The sequence below is a fragment of the Trachypithecus francoisi genome, unplaced genomic scaffold (assembly GCF_009764315.1).
Source record: "Trachypithecus francoisi isolate TF-2019V2 unplaced genomic scaffold, Tfra_2.0 Lachesis_group3, whole genome shotgun sequence".
Classification (NCBI taxonomy): Eukaryota; Metazoa; Chordata; class Mammalia; order Primates; family Cercopithecidae; genus Trachypithecus; species Trachypithecus francoisi.
The window spans coordinates 14,645,335-14,664,321 of record NW_022681468.1 but is presented as its reverse complement, the minus strand read 5'-3'; the positions used below and the strand labels follow the sequence as shown (position 1 = coordinate 14,664,321).

The window sequence follows — 18,987 nt, the reverse complement described above, 5'->3', positions numbered from 1 at the left end:
CAAGACTCAGACATGTATCCATGGGGCAGGGCGTGGGGCAGAGCTGAGCTTGGGTTTCTTGGCTGGGTCACCATGGCTAAAGTTGTTCGTTGCCTAATCAAAAATCTGCCCTCTCAGTTCTCCTTAAGAAGTGAATCTTGATTCCCAGTTGGGCTTCTTAATACCTGGGGCAAAAGACAATATTTCTCACCTTCCCCTGGAGCTTGGTATGTGCATGTGATCAAGTTCTGGCCAACAGGATGTAAGCAAAACTGCTGTGTGTAAGGAAGTCTGTTTAAAGAACCGACTCACCTCGAAGCCTGTCCCTTTCTGACCTCTTCCCTCTTTCTTCAGCCAGCAGCCTGAGATGCAATGGCTGGAGCTCCAACAGCCATCTTGGGCCATGAAGAAAGCTTGCGGATGGAAGCTATGTTCTCAAACAGTGGAGCAGAAATATTGAAACCTATGTTCTCAATGACACAGTGGGGTCAGACCAATACTGGGCCATTGGTTCTGGACCTTATTTGCATCAAAGAAAAATAAATTTATTTTCTTTTTCTTTGAGACAGGGTCTTACTGTGTTGCCAAGGCTGGAGTGCAGTGGGGTAATCTCAACTCATTGCAACCTCTACCTCCCAGGCTCAAGCAATCCTCCCACCTCAGTCTCACCTGTAGCTGCGACTACAGGTGTATGCCACCACACCCAGCTAATTTTTGTATTTTTTTGTAGCGATGGCTTTTTGCCATGTTGCCTAGGCTTGTCTTGAACGCCTAGGTTCAAGTGGTCCTCCCATTTCGGCCTCCCAAAGTACTGGAATTATAGATGTGAGTCACCACATCTGGCCAGAAAGTAAGTTTCAATTTTGTTTTGTTTAAGCTATAGTTAATTTTAGGGGTTTCTGCCCCCTGCCACATTCAGCTGAAACGAATCCTAATGGATACTACCACACGTATGCCATGTAATTCCTTTTTTCACTTAGGATGGATTCTCTCCCAGGAGACCTCTTAGTCTATGTGCAAATAGATTTCTAATGGGCTTCTACCCCATGGTATTCCAGACACGTCCAGGTCCACCTGAATCAAACTGGGACCCTCACAACAGAGTGGCATATCTAACGTATCCATCACATGTTAGCTAGTATTATAATACATGGTCAGGCACCATTCCTAGCACACAAGACTCAAAAAAATGAGTCAGCTCTTTCTCCTTCTTTTATATGTGTAGGGAGTCACCTCCTTCTACTTGTTAGGTCGGGGCTGTAACCCAGCGGGCAGAGCTAGGGGGTAGAGAAAATTCTAGATAAGCAGCTATGAACTAATTTGTTCCCTAAAAGTCACTTTCTACTTTTGCTTTCCCTTTAGGACACTGCTGGGCCAGATCCCAAGCTCATCAACCAATAACACTCCCCGTGTAGCTGTGGGAATGGGAGTCCCAAAGGAAGATGATAAAGCCTCTAGCCTCAGTGGTGCTTTGCCAAACAGGGACTAATAACACCAAATGATTTGTGTGGGGACTAGGAGAGTCCCAGGAACACCATGTCAGCTCGAACCATCGTTCCAACAATCCACTATGACCCTCTGAGGTCTGACTTGTCCCAAATAGCCCATAGGTTTCCTGGGTTACCTACCCTGGACCTCAGGACTCAGAGAAACTCTCCATTTCCATCCTCCGCCCCATGCTGACCTGAATCTAGGCAACTGCTGAAGCAGAGGTGCCTCATTACTATTAGGCTCATGGGTGGTTAGAATGACTTTTGTTGTTTCAATGTATTATTTTTTAAAGCACGAAATCAGATCTCAGCCAATGGCAGAAATTCAGCTTGTTAAATGAACTTGAACTAAGGAAAAGGGGAATAAAAAACCATCCCAAACAAATGAAATTGACGGGGCCAAGTCAAGAGATGGCTTCCTTCCATGTCTCAGCTAAATGTAGGAAGTATGCTTCTCCCGGCCCTGGATCCTGAGCCTGGGGAGTCACTGTTTCCCCCTACCCTAGTCCCCATCTCCCTCTCACTCCTCACCCCAGGCCTGGCTGAGGAGTCTGGGCTTTATCTTCCAGCAAGGTCACCTGAGGAATCTGGGGACCAGGCTCAATCAGGGGACCCCACTAAGTGGCTATCCTGAGGCCCTGCAGCCCTCCTTCCCTCCTGGAGTCTTAAGAGTTAAGACCTGGGAAGGTCTTTGCTTTGCAGAGACTCTCAGACAACAGAAGGGGAGGCTGAAGTGTGGAGGTCCAGGGGAGGCTCAGGCAAAGGGTCCCAAACTAGTGTTCCTAAGGAAAATGCTCCTAGAAGCATTCTTTGCTGTTCCCTTCACAAGGTGCTGGCTTAACTGTGGAGTCCTTTCACCAGTTCCACTGAAATAGACATAGTTACCCTTACTCTGTAAGTCCGAGGCTCATTCCTCCAAGGGAACAAGATTTCCTGGCAGTCACCCAGCCGTATTTCCTAAAGCTGGTCCTGGAAAACTTTATGGACTAAGTGTTACAAAGTCTTGGAAAATTCTAGCATGTGATCATATTCTATGCTATGCACACACATTCTGTAAAAGTAAAAATTAACTGGTACCTTGGGAGACAGGGCCTTGGGCTGTCTTGCATCAAAGCTCAAGGGAGCTCACAGGTTTCCTTCATTATACACAGGACTCATCAGGCAAGATTTATTTTTATGGCATCTAATCTCCATTTGAATGGTTAATGCAAATCCAGTGACGAATTACAATATCTCTTTAAAACTGTGATGGTGAGAGGATCTTGAGAATTTATAATAGGTAAGGGATGGTAAATGGAATATAAACGTGTTCTTTATTACCAATTTATAATATGCAAACTATCACTGTCAGTCTATTTAATTTGTGTATTAGTTATTTATTGCTGCATAATAAATTATCTCCAAACACAGTGGCTTAAAACAGCATTGATTAGCTCATAGTTTTTGTGGGCCAGAATTTAGGAGTGTCTGGCTCAGAGCTTCTAGCACAAGGTCTCTCATGAGTTGCAGTCAAGCTGTCGGTTGGGGTTGCCATCTCAGATGAAAGCTCATCTGAGGCCGGGATCTGCTTTCAAGCTTACTCCCATGCTTATTGGAAGTCCTTGTTCCCTCACCATGTGAACCTCTCCATAGCTGCCTCACAACATGACATTTGGCCTCCCCCAGACTAAGTAATCCAAGAGAGACAGAGGCCCAAAACAGAAGTCACAGTCTTTTAATAACCTAATCTTGAAAGAAGTATCCCTATTAGTTTCACCATATTCTATTTGTTAAAAGTGATCATTTGATCCAGGCCACACTCAAGGGAAGAAGATTAAATAAGGACATTGTCTTTGTGTGTTTTGTAATGCTGTAAAGGAATACTGGAGACTAGGTAATTTATAAAGAAAAGATATTTATTTGGCTCAGGATTTTGCAGGCTGTACAAGAAACACTGTGAGAGCATCTACTGCTGGTGAGGCTTCAGGCTGCTTCCACTCATGGTGGAAGGTCAGGGGAGCCAGTATGTGCAGAGATCACATGGTGAGACAGGAAGCAAGTGAGAGTGGAGGGAGATGCCAGGCTGTTTTTAACAACCAGCTCTCATGGGAAAGAATAGAGTGAGAACTCACCCCAGCCCACTCAACCCCTGGAATGGGATTAATCTATTCATGAGGGATCTGCCCCCGTGACTCAAACGCCTCCCATTAGTCCCCACCTCCAACACTGAGGATCAAATTTCAACACGAGGTTTGGGGGACAAACATCCGAACTATAGCATTCTACCCCTGGCCCCCAAAACTTATGTCCATCTCACATTACAAAATACAATAATTCCTTCTCAATAGTCCCCCAAAGTCTTAACTTATTTCAGCATTAACTAAAAAGTTCAAAGTCTCTCCTGAGACTCAAGGCAAGCTCCTTCTAGCTATGAGCAAATAAAATAAAAAAGTTATTTATTTCCAGGATACAATGATTGTATCAGCATTGGGTAAATATTTCTGTTCCAAAAGGGAGAACTCTGCCAAAAGAAAGGGGTAAGAGACCCTGCACAAGTCTGAAACCCAGTAGGGCAGACAAAATATCGTATAGCTCCAAAATCTCCTGTGACTCCATGCCATGTTTCCTGGCATACTGGCAGGAGGGATGGGTTCCTAAAGCCTTGGAAAGGTCTACCCCTATGGCTGCTCTCATGGGTTGGAGTCTGGAGCCTGTAGCTTTTCCAGGCTGAGGGTGCAAGCTGCTAGTGGCTCTGTAATTCTGGGGTCCCCAAGGTAGCCCCATTCCCTGGGGTCTCAGGCTTTTTGATACATCTTCTGAAATCAAGGTAGAAGTTGTCACACCTCCATGGTTCTTGCATTCAAGGTACCTGCAGACTTATCATATTAAAGCTGCCAAGGTTTACCACTTATGCCCTTTGGAGTGGCAGCCCAAGCAGTACTTTGGGCTGTTTGGACTTTGGCTAAAGCTTGAGTGGCCAGGATTGTGGAGCAGCCTCTTGAAGTGGTGCAGGGCAACAGTGCTCTGGGCTGTCCCATAGAACCATTCTGTCCTCCTATGCCTCTGGACCTGTGATGGGAGGGGTAGCCTCAGAGACCTCTGAAATGCCTTTGGGGTCTTCCCTCCATTGTCTTGGCTGTTGGCACCCGGGTCTCTTTTATTCATGCTAATCTCTCTATGGTTATTCCATAGGCATTCTTGGATTCCTCTCCTGAAAATGCTCTTTCTTTCTATAACACAGGGTCAGGCTGCAAATTTTCCACAATTTTACATTCTGCTTCTCTCTTAATTATAAATTCCACCTTTAGGTCATTCCTTTGCTGCTGTATCTGATTGTAAGGTGTTAAAAGTAGCCACACCACTTCTTGAATGCTTTGCTGCTTAGAAATTTCTTCTGCCAGACCCTAGGTCATCATTTTTAAGCTCAGTCTTCCACAAAGCCCTAGGGCATGGACACAGTGTAGTCAAGTTATTTGCTACAGTGTAACAAGGGTGACCTTTGCTCCAGTTCCCAATACATTCCTCATTTCCATCTGAGCCCTCATCCTTATGGCCTTTACTGTCTATATTTCTATTAGCATTTTGGTCACAACCACATAACTAACCTCTAAGAAGTTCCAAACTTTCCCTTATCATTCTATCTTCTAAGCCCTCCAACCCATTAACCAGTTCCAAAGCCAAAGCCACTTCTACATTTTTTTTTTTTTTCGGACAGAGTTCACACTGTCACCCAGGTAGAGTGCAGTGGTGCAATCTTGGCTCATTGCAACCTCTGCCTCCCAAGTTCAAACAATTCTTATGCCTCAGCCTCCCAAGTAGTTGAATTACATCCACATGCCACCACACCTGGCTAATTTTTGTATTTCAGTAGAGACAGGGTTTCACCATGTTAGCCAGGCTGGTCTTGAACTCCTGGCCTCAGGTGATCTGCCTACCTTGGCCTCCCAAAGTGCTAGGATTACAGGTGTGAGCTATGGTACCTGGCCTTCATGTATCTTTATAGCAATGCCTCACTTCTCAGTATCAATTTTCTTAGTCCATTTAGTATTGCTATAAAGGAATATCTGAAGCTGGGTAATTTATAAGGAAAAGAGATTTATTTGGATTACATTTTTGCAGGCTCTGCAAGGAGCATGACACCAGCATCTGCTTTTAATAAGGCCTCAGGCTGCTTCCACTCATGGCAGATGGTGATGAGAGCCAGTGTGTGCAGAGACCAAATGGTGAAACAGGAAGCAAGACAGAGAGAGGAAGGAGGTACCAGACTGTCTTTAGCAACCAGCTCCCATGTGAACTAATAGAGCAAGAACTCACCCCCAGCCAGGGAAGGGATTAATCTATTCATGAGGGACCCACCTCCACCACTCAAACACTCCTCAGAGTCCACCTCACCAACACTGGAGATCAAATTTCAACATGAGGTTTTGGGAAACAAATATCCAAACTACAGCAGGCATGAAAACCAGGAGGCAGGAATCACTGGGGGTCATCTCAGAAGCTGCCTTCCACCCTTCCACTGTTTCTGTCTTTTCTTTCCTTCTTTTTTTGCAAACATCTCAAATACAGCATTTCTTTCTTTCTTTCTGGTTTTTTTTTTTTTTTTTTTTTTTTTGAGATGGAGTCTCACTCTCTTGCCCAGGCTGGAGTGCAGTGATGCAATCTCAGCTCACTGCAAGCTCTGCCCCCTGGGTTCATGCCATTCTCCTGCCTCAGCCTCCAGAGTAGCTGGGACTACAGGCACCTGCCACCATGCCCAGCTAATTTTTTGTATTTTTAGTAGAAACGGGGTTTCACAGTGATCGCCAGGATGGTTTTGATCTCCTGACCTCATGATCCGCCCACCTCGGCCTCCCAAAGTGCTGGGATTATAGGTGTGTGCCACTGTGCCCAGCCAAATATAGGATTTCTTTGGCTTAATCATCACCTTGGTGTGCCTACTGTTTTTCTTAGGTTCTCAGGAACCTACGTCTTGAGGTTAGAGAGAGAACTCTATCCTGCAGTTATAGGGTCTTTAAAATTCCCCTGCTTTTGGGATAAATGTTTCACAGGTTGAATTTTCCAGACAACTGAAGGTTTTTCCTTTTATGCATCCAAATTCTTCCCATACGGTACAGGAGACCCAGGTTATTCTGGAATATAATTCCCCAAACCATGGAGATTCCCCAAGCCATGGAGATCTTGACCTCAGTTGAGCTTTCATCTGAGACAGCAACCCCGACCGACAGCTTGACTGCAACTCCTAAGAGACCTTGTGCCAGAGCTCTGATTATGGAAGGAAACATATGTACCTGTGACTCAGCAATTACAATCCCACAGTGCCCCTGTTTCCTGTCAACATCCTCACGCATTAAGCCAAATGTAAGTTTTGCTAACACATTCTCTTACTTGATTAATAATATTTGTGCTGGTTGGAACAATTGCTGAAAGAGCTTCAAAAATCCATTTTTCTTATTTCTAAAGGACTTGGTTATGTTTTAGCTATGAGCCAACATTGAATTAAGCATTTTTTTTCTTTAAATTCCTCCAAGCATTTATTTCCTGTGAAAGAACAATCAATTTCTTAGTCATCCTCACTTTGTCTTCACTTCTATGATAGCTTTAGAAGTCAGCTTTCTTGGCCGGGTATGGTGGCTCATGCATGTAATCTCAGCACTTTGGGAGGCCAAGGCGGGCACATCACTTGAGATTAGGAGTTCAAGACTAGCCTGGTCAATATGGTGAAACCCCGTCTCTACTAAAAATACAAAAATTAGCCCGGCCTGGTGGTGTGCACCTGTAATCCCAGCTACTCAGGAGGCTAAGGCAGGAGAATCACTCGAACCTGGGATTGGAGGTTGCAGTGACCTGAGATCGCACCATTGCACCCCAGTCTGGGTGGCAAAAGTGAAACTCTGTCTCAAAAAAAAAGAAGTCAGCTTTCTTTGTGCACTTTCCCATTTCACAACATCCTCTTTGAGGCAGTACCATGGTTACAAGGGGAGGTTCTGGAGATACACAGTCTTGGCTCTGTCACTTACTGTGTCACTGCAAGCAAGTCTCTTAACCTCTCTGGGTTCAGCTTCCTTATCTGTAGAATGGGGCTTGTTGTGGTTTCTACTCATAGGGCTGTCGTGAGGACTAAATGGAAGGATCCACATACCTGGAACACAGCAGATGCTCAAAAATGTTAGATGCTATGATCAATAGTCATGGGAATAACAGAAATCAACAAGGCCACACTAAAGGGCAGATCTGGTCATTGACAGGTGTACTCAAGGGCATCCTGGCATCCAAATTCTTGCCCCAACCAATGGGCAAATCACTGCATGTTCAATCTTCAGGGTTGCTCGTGAGTAGAGAAGACAGCAAGGATGGACTCTACTGGGTACTTCCTGCTGCAGAGGGAGAGCACCAGGAGCCTCAAGGGACCTTTCTCTAATGACTCAGGGTCCTCCTCAGAAACCACCCAGGTCCCACTGCCCAGGACTGGGATACAGGGGAGTCCTCGTAGGTCTCCAAGGCATGCATTCAGAATGGGTGGGACACTCGCATGTGTTGAGTTCCTGTGCCGGCTTTCACAGCTTTCTGCCTTCTCTGTCCACTCCAGATGTTGCTTGTTACTGTCAGTGTGCCTGCTTCTGGCCGCTGGCTTCCATGGGCTGGGAGACTGGAGAGTGGAGCTGCTTAGAGTTTTATGTAAAAGAAAAGCCTTAGAGGGAGGGCCTGAGGGCTATGCCATGAGCAAAGCCTTGAGCTGTTTTAGGTTGTGTACTGGGGTGGAGACTGTAGTGGGCAAGGAGTTGAACTGGTATCAAATCATTACTTTAAAATATCTTAAAAATTGGACGCAGTGACTCACGCCTGTCATCCCAGCACTTTGGGAGGCAGAGGCGAGTGGATCACTTGAGGCCAGGAGTTTGAGACCAATCTGGCTAACTTGGCCAAACCCCATCTCTTCTAAAAATACCAAAAATTAGCCGGGTGTGGTGGCATGTGCCTGTAGTCACAACTACTTGGGAGGCTGAGGCATGAGAATCGCTTGAACCCAGGAGGCAGAGGTTGCAGTGAGCCAAGATCACGCCACTGCACTGCAACCTGGGTGATATGGCGAGACTCTGTCTCAAAGAAAATTTAAAAAATATATATTGTGTAGTAAAAATTGGCTTTTTTCTTCCTTTGGTGTACAGTTCTATAAATTTTAACACATGTATAAATTTGTGTAACTACCACCACAATTAGGATACAAAACAGTTCCATCACCCCAGAAGGTTCCCCTTACAGACACTCTCCCTCCACCCGTAAGGCCTGGCAGCCACTGAGCTGCTCTCACTACTACAGTTTTGTCTTCTCGAGGATGTTACATAAATGAAATCATACGTTATGTAAGTTTTTGAGATTGGTTTCTTTCCCTCAGCTTAAAGCCTTTGAGATTCATCCAAACTGTTAGGTATTAATAGATCATTCTTTTTTACTACTGAGTTGTATCCCTTTCTATTGTTTTAACCATTCACCAGGTGAAGAATTTTTTTTTTTTTTAGCTATTATTTGATCACAAATAAAGCTGCTATCAGCATTTGTGTGCAAGTTTTTGTGTGAACATAAGTGTTCATTTTTCTAGGGTAAATATCCAGGAGTGGGATTGTTTGATCCTATAGAACATACATGTTTAGGCTGGGTGAAGTGGTTCATGCCTGTAATCCCAGCACTTTGGGAGGCTGAGGCTGGCAGATTGCTTGAGCTTAGGATTTCAAGACCAGCCTGGGCAACATGGTGAAACCCTGTCTCTACCAAAAATACAGAAAATTAGCAGGCGTGGTGGTATGCACCTGTAGTCCCAGCTACTCCGGAGGCTGAGGCACGAGAATTGCTTGAGCCCAGGAGGCAAAGGTTGCAGTGAACTGAGATCATGCCATGGCACTCGAGTTTGGGTGACAGAGCAAGACCCCGTACCCGGTGCTGGGATTACAGGCATGAGCCACTTTGCCCAGCCCAAACATATTTTCTGTAGGCTCAAACAATCCCACTTCTGGATATTTACCCTAGAAAAATGAACACTTATGTTCACACAAAAACTTGCACACAAATGCTGATAGCAACTTTATTTGTGATCAAATGATAGCTCAAAAAATCCAAATATTCTTCACCTGGTGAATGGTTAAATACAGAGGGATATAACTCAGTAGTAAAAAGGAATGATCTATTAATACCTAAAAAAAAAAAAAAGAAAAAGAGAAGAAAATGTATATTTAACTTCGTAAGAAACTACCAAACCATTTTCCAGGCTTTACCATTTTGCATTCTCATCAGGTATGAGGGTTCTAGTTGCCCTGCATCCTTGGTCAGCACTTGGTTTTGTCTGTCTTTTTAATCATAACCATCAGAGTAGGTTTGAATTGTTATTCCACTGTGGTTTTGATTTGCATTTCCCAAATGGCTAATGGTGTTAGATATCTTATTTTGCCATTCTTATATCCTCTTTGATGAAGTATCTAAGTCCCTTGTATTTTAAAAAATTGAATTGTTGATTTTCTTATTGTTGAATTTTCAGAGCTCTATGTATTTTGGATACAAGTCCTTTGTTGGATATGAAATTCAGCAATGCTTAAGCAAATTATTTAAGCCTTATGCCTCCCACTTATTAAACGGGGGACAATGCTATTTTCTCTACCCGTCTCGCTATGTTGCTGTAAGGATCAAATGGTAAAAGGAACATGAAATTAGAAATTAGCAAGTGATTGTCATTGCTCTTTGGATTACCCGGGAGTGGGATTACATTTCACTTGCTTATTTGTTCTTAGCTATGTTTTTGATATACGTTCTTATGATGAACCGTCTGTGGCTAATGGTGTTTTGAAAATTTGCATAATATTATGCCCCTTTCAAGCAGGTACTTGACAGATTTAAAAGGTTCATAATAGAGGGGAATTGTACAGAGAAATGGCCTTGACTGACAATTGTGCTCTGGGTCACAATTTCCTCGTAAAGAGCCCTTGAAGACTTGGCCAGGAAGGTGGTAGAGGTCAGAGGGTTGAACAGTTGGCATGAGGTGCTCCTCTTCATGTGCTTGGCCCAGACTTCAGAAAGCAGCTCCTGGCCTGGCGCAGTGGCTCACGCCTGTAATCCCAGCACTTTGGGAGGCCGAGGTGGGTGGATCCCCTGAGGTCAGGAGTTCAAGACCAGCCAACATGGTGAAACTCTGTCTCTATTAAAAATACAAAAATTAGTTGGGCGTGGTGGCAAGTGCCTGTAATCCCGGCTACTCAAGAGGCTGAGGCAGCAGAATTGCTTGAACCGGGAGGTGGAGGTTGCAGTGAGCCAAAATCATGGCACTGCACTCCAGCCTGGGCAACAAGAGTGCAACTCCGTCTCAGAATAGAAAGAGAAAGAAAGAGAGAGAGAGAGAGAGAAAGAAAGAGAGAGAGAGAGAGAGAAAGAAAGAAAGAAGAAAGAAAGAAAGAAAGAAAGAAAGGAAGGAAGGAAGGAAGGAAGGAAGGAAGGAAGGAAGGAAGGAAAGAAAGAAAGAAAGAGGGAGGGAGGGAGGGAGGGAAGGAGGGAAAGGAAAGGAAGCGGGGAAGGAAAGAAAAGAAAAAAGAAAGAAGCTCCTGCCACTGCCAGGGGCACAGCCCAGTGCTCCTGCCCAGAGAGGCTCACCCGTCATCCCTGAGAATTAAAGAACCATGTTAACGAGTGGATTTGCCACTTCCCCACACAAAAGGAGGATCACTGGACTCCATCCTCTGAAGCTCCCACTGCTTTGTGGGCTCCCTTGTGAGTGAGCCCAAGCTTGAGCATGACTAGCTGGAAGCAAGAGTGGTAGAACATATGTGCTCATGTGGTGAACACAGCAGTGACCTCTCCACTGCCCAGTCCACCCCTGGCACAGGGGACAGTAGGACTTTAGTTTGAACAATTAACTTCAGTTCAAGGAGTGCTCCGGTGCCTGGGAGAATAATCCCACCTTCCTTGCTACTGACTAGTTTTGGAATGGGCATGTGTGACCCGATTCTGCCTATACGATGCAGGAAGTGGTTTGCTGAAGGTCTCTGGGAAAATGTTCTTCCTTTTGTGGAGGGATGAGAAGCCGGATCCCTTCTCTCTGGCTCTCCTTATCTCTCTGTTTCTGTCCCTCTCCCTCGGTCCCTGTTTCTCTCTCCTCATTTGCTGGGGTGCTACCAGCAGTGCTCACAGGGGTCCAGTCTTCTGGCATCAGTACTGAGGATGGAGGAACAGAGACCTGGAAAACAGCTGAGCCCTTAGTTACAGCCTCGAACCGTGCACTCCGCTAGCCTGAAGCCCCTGTCTGGATGTCCTTGTAACTTGTAAGCAGCCAACACTCTTCTTTCCCAGTTAGCTCATTTGAGTTGGGATCTTTATCGTTTGCACCCCAAAGTGTAATAACGGTCCTAAGCTGTTCGCCTCCCCAAATTCAGGAGCCCTCCTTCATTGAGTAGTTAGGCTTCAGAGATGCATCAGACAAGCTGGGGGGCGGGGGTGGAGGACCAAGGCAGATGACAATGATCTTTTTTCTGTTCAATGTCCTGACATCAAGACAGTTTTATGGATCAAGTCTTAGCTTTGTTTTTTCTATTTTAGCATGGAGGCATTAAAAATCACCTAAACCTTATTAACTTGGGTTATATGGTGGGGAGATTCTGCAATACAGCACCTAGCCAAAAGAATGCAGTTTTCTTCTATTTTAAAGTGCACAGAAACTGAACCAACCCCGGGTGGTGGTCCTGCTGGGCCTGCTTTAGGAAAGACACAATTAGCATATTGTTGCTATGCCAACACTAATAATTTCTTTGGGGATTTTTTTTCTTCACATATATAGGCATTGTGGCTGAGTCAGTGGTGTAAACGAGGTAGCAGTGGCGGTGGAGGGGCGTTTAACCTATTTCAGGGAACAGACTGTTTTCAAGGACTTAAGTGCTGGCCATTGGCAGGAGCCCATGGTGTTAATTATGCATTCATTAAAGCAGGCTCTGCAACGCCAGCCCTGGCACTGCCCAAATGTTCACAACTTTACATCTGAGGAATCCTGACGAACAACGCTGCGAGGCACACGCACGGGAAGGCGGTGGTGCAGGCGACTGGACTCACACGTTCACTGGCGACTGCACAGCAACACATATGAGATGCTTTGGAAGAAACTTGTCTTGCCCGTGTATTAGCAGAGGATTTCTCATTTGATGGAGTGTGGCTGTGGCTGAATTTGGGCTTTTTTAGTAACCACTGGTTACCAAGGCTGTGTGTGTGTGTGTGTGTATGTGTGTGAGAGAGAGAGAACAGAAGAAGGAGGGCAAGAGGTACAAAGAGAGAAGTGGAGGGGAAGAGGGAGTAGGACAGAGAGAGAGAGAGAGAGAAAGAGAGAAAGAGAGAGAGAAGAGAGAGAGAGAGAGCATGCTCATCATCCAGCCAGCGAGCAAGAGCCTACTGGGTTTGTGGGGTTTCTCCCGAGCCCCCAAGCCCCTGAAGGAGACTATAAGTCCTTGGTCTTCCACCTCACTCCAGTTTTCCTCTGACCTGAGATTGTTACCAGAAATCTTGAGGACAGGAGCAAATCAGGCTATTGTTTCCCTTAGCAGGAAAGACTCTCATGTTCAGAAAAGCAGCCACCTAATATCTATGGTGCTGCATGGAGCGGGGGACGGGGTAGGTCCCTTTTAATAAATAGGAAATGACGGGCAGGAGCAGGGATCCCTCAGCTCATGCCAGGTGATGGAAGCATTTCCCTGAGCTACCTGAAATCCAGGTTTCCCTCTTTCTTCCTTCATCAAGTATGTCTTGGGCACCTGCTATGTGTCAGGCACTGTGCAGTGTGGATGCAAATGAATGAAGCACAGAACCTGCCCTTGCATGTGTGCCCTGAGGGACACACACACACACACACACACACAGCTCTAATGTGTGTTGAGATGCACAAGGAGTCAGGAGCACAGAGGAGGCGGAGGACTCAGGCTGGAATTTGAAGGTCAAGTAGGTGTTCCAAGTACAGCAGGGGAGAGCCAACAGTGTGGGCAAAGGCTTGGCAGTGTGTGCGTAGGCAGCTCATTTGGGGACCAGGACGGCCCTCACCTGGCCATGTGGTGCGGCAGTTCAGAGCATGGGGTCTGCAGGTGAATTGGCCAGGTTTGGAGGCTGCAGGACCTTAGGCACTTTAACCTGTAAGTCTTTTCTGTAAAGCAGGCATAATGATCCTCCTGGCAGGGGGCCGTGATGATTAAGTAACATAATGCAGATGAAGTGCTCAGAGCGGTGCCTGGCAGGTAATGAGTGTGTCATTCATTCCTGGGGTTTCATCTGCATCACTTTGCAGAGGACTCTGCCTGTGCTTTTGTACTCCCTGAAGCTGATACTACCCTTGATTCTTCCTCAAGACACCTTGGTCCTGTTGGGGAACCAAAAGTCTTGATCATGGAAATGATAACCTATTTTTTTTTAAAGTGAGGTTCAGCGAGGCATTATGCTGAATTCAAACTATCTATATAATTCATAATCTCAAAAAGAAATGTTTCCAGCTTTGTCACTACGAAGAGTAAGGCCCATTGCAGCCGGCTATTTTTTTTTTTTTTTTTTTTTTTGAGATGGAGTCTTGCTCTTGATGCCCAGGCTGGAGTGCAGTGACATGATCTCGGCTCACTGAAACCTCCGCCCCCCGGTTCAAGCAATTCTCCTGGCTCAGCCTCCCCAGTAGCTGGGATTGCAGGCGCCCACCCCCACACCCGGCTAATTTTTGTATTTTTAGTAGAGACAGAGTTTCATCATGTTGGCCAGGCTTGTCTCAAACTCCTGACCTCAGGTGACCTGCCCATCTCGGCCTCCCAAAGTCCTGGGATTATAGGCGTGAGCCACTGCACCCAGCCCGGATTTTGATCTTTAACACTTGTTCTTTATTAATGGAATCAGGACTCCACGAATTTCCTGTATTGGGGCAGGAGGAAATCAGTTCTGGATCATCTTTACAGTTCTGGATCATCTTTACAGTTGCCAGAAGGGAAGAATGCTTTCAAGGATACCAGGGCCATCCTAAAGGTGTTCACACGACAAGTCTGACAATTTGACCATCTAATAATGTGACTCATTAGAGCAAACACATGAAAGACCCTGAGCTCATGACAATCTGCAAACGAGAAAAATGTACCGTTGTATAAAAGGATCCTTTGAGGAGAATGACGAGGAGGATGTATTTTTTTAGTTTAACAAGTAAGGGAGCGTTCATAGATATGAGAATGCGGTCCCTCCTGTAAAGCGCACGACAGTTCATAATGAGCGGGGATGTGCGCGAGCCTCAGCTTCACCCCTGGCCTTTTACCTCCGCGGTTCTGGCCCCTTCACGCTGCAGTTCTCAGGCTTCTGGCTGGGCGTGGCCAAGTGGGAGGGAGGCTGCGGGGGAAGGAAAGGAAAAGCCAGGCTGAGTCTCTCTATCTGCTGGCTCCATCCCCAGCGGAGTCCCGGGGACCTGGCTGCATTCTCTCCTGGCATCCGCTCCATAGCTATGGCTGCTGTCCTGTGGGAGCCACTATCGCATCAGCTTATTCTGGGGGACCCCGGCACAGGGGCTGCAGTAGCACGCCTTCCGAGGCTGCTAGAGGCTTCCTGCTGTTGCTAAAATCTGGGCAGCTTCACTGTCCCCTGTTTGGTTTCTCAGCTATGTAACCAACTCCCTTTGATACATGCCCTCCGCGTAAATTACTGAAATGACCTCTATCTTCCTGTTTAGTATCTGATAGAAGATGTCATCGTTTCTTCCTGCTTAAGCGGGAAAGAATAAACGTCAGGGACTGTGAGTAAACCAAAAAACCCCAGAATGAATACACACAATAGCAAGGGGCAGGAAGGGTCAGTGAGCACGGGGTAGGGCGGGGGGGAAGGGGTCCAACATAAAATCCAGGCAGAGAGGGACCTCAAGCTGAACCTCACAGGCAAGCACGCAAAAAACAAGCAGCAAGAGGCTTCCACAGGACCCTCCCAGGGACAAATCAGCCAAAGTCCTGAGGAGGAGAGCTCGCTTTGCAGATTTGATCCTTCCTCCAGGAGGAGATGGCATTTTTACATAATCTTATATTAATTATCATGAAATGCTAATAAAGAATATGGAAATATTAAATAATACTGTTGGACCAGGCCAATCTATCAAAATGATAGGATAATGGGTTCAACGCTATCAGCCAAGAGGCATTAGCAGGCGGGCTCAGTTCAGGGAATGACGTGGAGAGCGGTGGTACTGTCATGTCCCGTCCATCTCTCCTTGGCCCACATCATCCTCCTAGTCTGTTGCTGGACAGCTTCCAACTGCAAGCCCTGCAGCTTCACCTGCGGCTGTCGCTGGCCCCTGGAGCTTGCTTGGCCCATGTTGGGTAGGTGGGAGGTGTCTAGTCCCAGAGCAGCCTTCACCCAATATCTCATGGGAATGGCAGATAATATTCCAACACCTTTGTCTCTCCTTGGGATAACTCGGAGATGTCATTTCCTATATTTCCATGCAGGCCTGAGCCCCCGTTACCCACAGCGGTCATCTGCTTGCCAGTCCACCCTCTGGCGATTCCTCCCTTTCCTGTCTCACATCCCCACTCCCTACCCGGTGAATCCTAGAGTCACCTCTCAAAGGAACGACTTCCACTTATATCCTTGCCTCAGTGTCTGCTTTTGGGGGCGCCTAGCCTAAGAAACCATTGAAAAAAATAAACTCCATTTGGAATAATTTTAGATTTAAAGAAAAATTGCAAAGATAACAGAGTTCTAGTACACCCCTCTCCCTGTTTCTTTTAATGTTGACTTCTTACATTACTTTGGTATATCTGCCAAAACTGAGAGATTAACCTTCTCTTATGTTAAATATGAATTAAACTCCAGATGTTATTCAGGTTTTATCAGCTTTGTCTACGAACGTCGTTTTCCTCTTCCAGAATGCTATCCTGCATACCACGTTGTATTTAATCAGTATGCCTCCTTAGTCTCTTCCGGTCTGTGATGGTTTCTTAGTCTTTCCTTGCTTTGCGTGACCTTGACGGCTTGGAGGAGGACTGCTCAGATATTCTGTAGAATGTCCCTCCGTGTAGGACTGTCTGATGTTTTCCTTAGACTAGAGGGATGAATCTGGGGGAAGAAGACCTTGCAGCAAAGTGTCCTTCTGTTTACATCCTATCGGGAAAGACACAGAATTCTAAAACTTAAAAAAAATTGCACAAAAAAAGACGGATGCTTAAAATTCCCAAGCCATCACAGGAAAAACTTTTATGAGAAGTGACCCAGCCTGGAGACCCAGGACTTGTGTTTGAATCACCCAACGTTTTTGTTTAAGTTTAGGTTTGGGGGGTCCATGCACAGGTTTGTTACATGGGTATATCACGTGATGCCGAGGTTTGGGCTGCTGATCATCGCATTGCCCAGGTAGCGAACATCATACCCCATAGGTGGTTTTTCAGCTCTTGCTCCCCCAACTCCCACCCTTCCTCTCCCTTTTTGGAACCCCCATCTTTGTGTCCGTTTATACCCAATGTTTAGCTTCCGCTTATAAGTGAGAACACGTGGCACTTGGTTTTCTGTTTCTGTGTTAATTTGCTTAGGATAATGGCCTCCAGCTGTATTCACATGGCTTCAGAGGACGTGATTTCATTCTTTTTTATGGCTGCATAGTATTCCATGGTGTGTATGTACCATATTTGAAAAAATCCAGTCCACTGTTGATTGGCACCTGGGTCATGAATCACCTTATGTTTTGCATTCAGGCTCCAAGCCCTAGTCAATAATCAATTGGCTAATAACCTAATTCTAGGTCCTCAGCTTGTCTGAGAAAGTGTCCTCTGTCTTTGGGTCTGGTAAGACTAATGACCCTCTCTACCCTCCTTGCACCCTGGGAGGACTAAAAGTGTTACTAAAACCCTAGGATGATATAAAAATAATGTAATAAATAATGTACATTAATGTATATTATTTATTACATTGTCTCAGTGTCTGCCTCTGGGGGAGCCCAGCAGTCCTCCTCCAAGCTGTCAAGGTCATGCAAAGCAAGCAAAGACTGAGAATGTAATAAATAATTATAATAAATAGTAAGTGTAGCAAGAATCCTGGGAAGGCAATATATCAAGTGCAGAATAATGGATTATGGCTATGGTGTGGATACTTTAGAGTGAGCATAAGCATGAGTTTATGTGTAGCCATGATGTTTCTGAATGTTTTGTCTGCTGTTTGAGGCATGGAAGTATTCAAAACAAATCAAATGCACTGTCTGTAATTGCATTTTAAATTGTTTAGAATATTTATGCCAGGCATTGTGGCTCATGCCTGTAATCACTGCACTTTAGGAGGCTGAGGGGGAAGATCCCTTGAGCCCAGGAGTTTGAGACCAGCCTGACAACTAGGGAGACCCTGTCTCTACTAAAACTACAAAAAATTAGCCAGTCATGGTGGCACATGCCTGTAGTCCCAGGCACTCAGGAGGCTGAGGTGGGAGTATCACCTGACCTGGGAGGTTGAGGCTGCAGTGAGCTGTGATCATGCCACTGCACTCCAACCTGTGTGACAGGAGTGAGACTGTGTCTCACACACACACAAAAGATAACATTTAATTAATCAAATTAATAATTGAGAAAAATTGGTTTTCTGAGTTGCTAGATACAAGTATAACAAATAAAGCAATAAGGAAAGTTCAGGCCAGGTGCGGTGGCTCACACCTGTAATCCCAGCACTTTGGGAGGCCAAGGAGGGTAGATCACCTGAGGTCAGGAGTTCAAGACTAGTATGGTTAACATGGCGAAACCCTGTCTTTACTAAAAATACAAAAAAAAAAAAAAAAAAAAATTAGCCGGGTGTGGTGGCACGTGCTTGTAATCCCAGCTACTGGGAGGTTGAGGCATGAGAATCGCTTGAACCCAGAAAGCAGAGGTTGCAGTGAGCCAAGATCACCCCACTGCACTCCAGCCTGGGTGACAGAGTGAGACTCTGTCTCAAAAGAAAAAAAAAAACTAAACAAAACAAAAAGGAAAGTTCACACAATTGTGGGAGCTTCTTACTCCAGTAGAAAAGCCCCTTGAGTATTGAGTTGAGTCATCTATCAGTGGTTTACAGTGGGACTGATAGCTTCCCCACAACACTTCCTCATCTTTAAAGCTGTCAGTTTTCAGGCTGCTGCAGTAATAAGGCACTGTCATGGATGCTTTAGCATCTACAAATCTTTCATCTCGTTTTATCCACACAAGATCCTGGTGGTATTATCCTCACTGAACAAATGAGAAAAGTAAATACAATTTAGAATGCATTTGGCTGCAAGAAAGAGAATAATGAATTCAAAGTGACTTAAACAGCAAGGAGTTGATCTCTTTGAAAAGTAGTCCTGCTGGCTGCAGGGCTGGTTAACTCAGGAACTCCACCACACCCAGTCCCAGCTCCTCATGGTCATAATGTGGCTGCAGCAGTTCCAGGCATCCAAGTGTCTTCACGGAACGCAGGCTCTCCTGTGGGGCTATGGTATCAAGGGAAGAAAGCCTTTCTCAGCATCCCAGTGGTGTCTTCCCCTCATTGGCCAGGATAAAATCCTGTACTCAGGTCTCAGCCAATCACT

General features: G+C 45.6%; 2 long non-coding RNA genes across 2 annotated transcripts in view; one reads left to right on the top strand and one right to left on the bottom strand.

Moving 5' to 3' along the window:
• Positions 1–11,537: 11,537 nt before the first annotated feature.
• LOC117071521 overlaps positions 11,538–18,987 on the top strand; it is a 67,760-nt gene continuing 60,310 nt past the window's right edge. The window contains exon 1 of the long non-coding RNA XR_004432335.1: positions 11,538–11,739. This is a non-coding gene — a long non-coding RNA (uncharacterized LOC117071521). The remainder of the gene's footprint in view (positions 11,740–18,987) is intronic.
• Positions 14,263–18,918, bottom strand: LOC117071522. The gene is made up of 3 exons (XR_004432336.1): positions 18,802–18,918; positions 18,440–18,646; positions 14,263–14,810 (listed from the first exon to the last, which is right to left on the bottom strand). It is a non-coding gene; the product is annotated as an uncharacterized LOC117071522 (long non-coding RNA).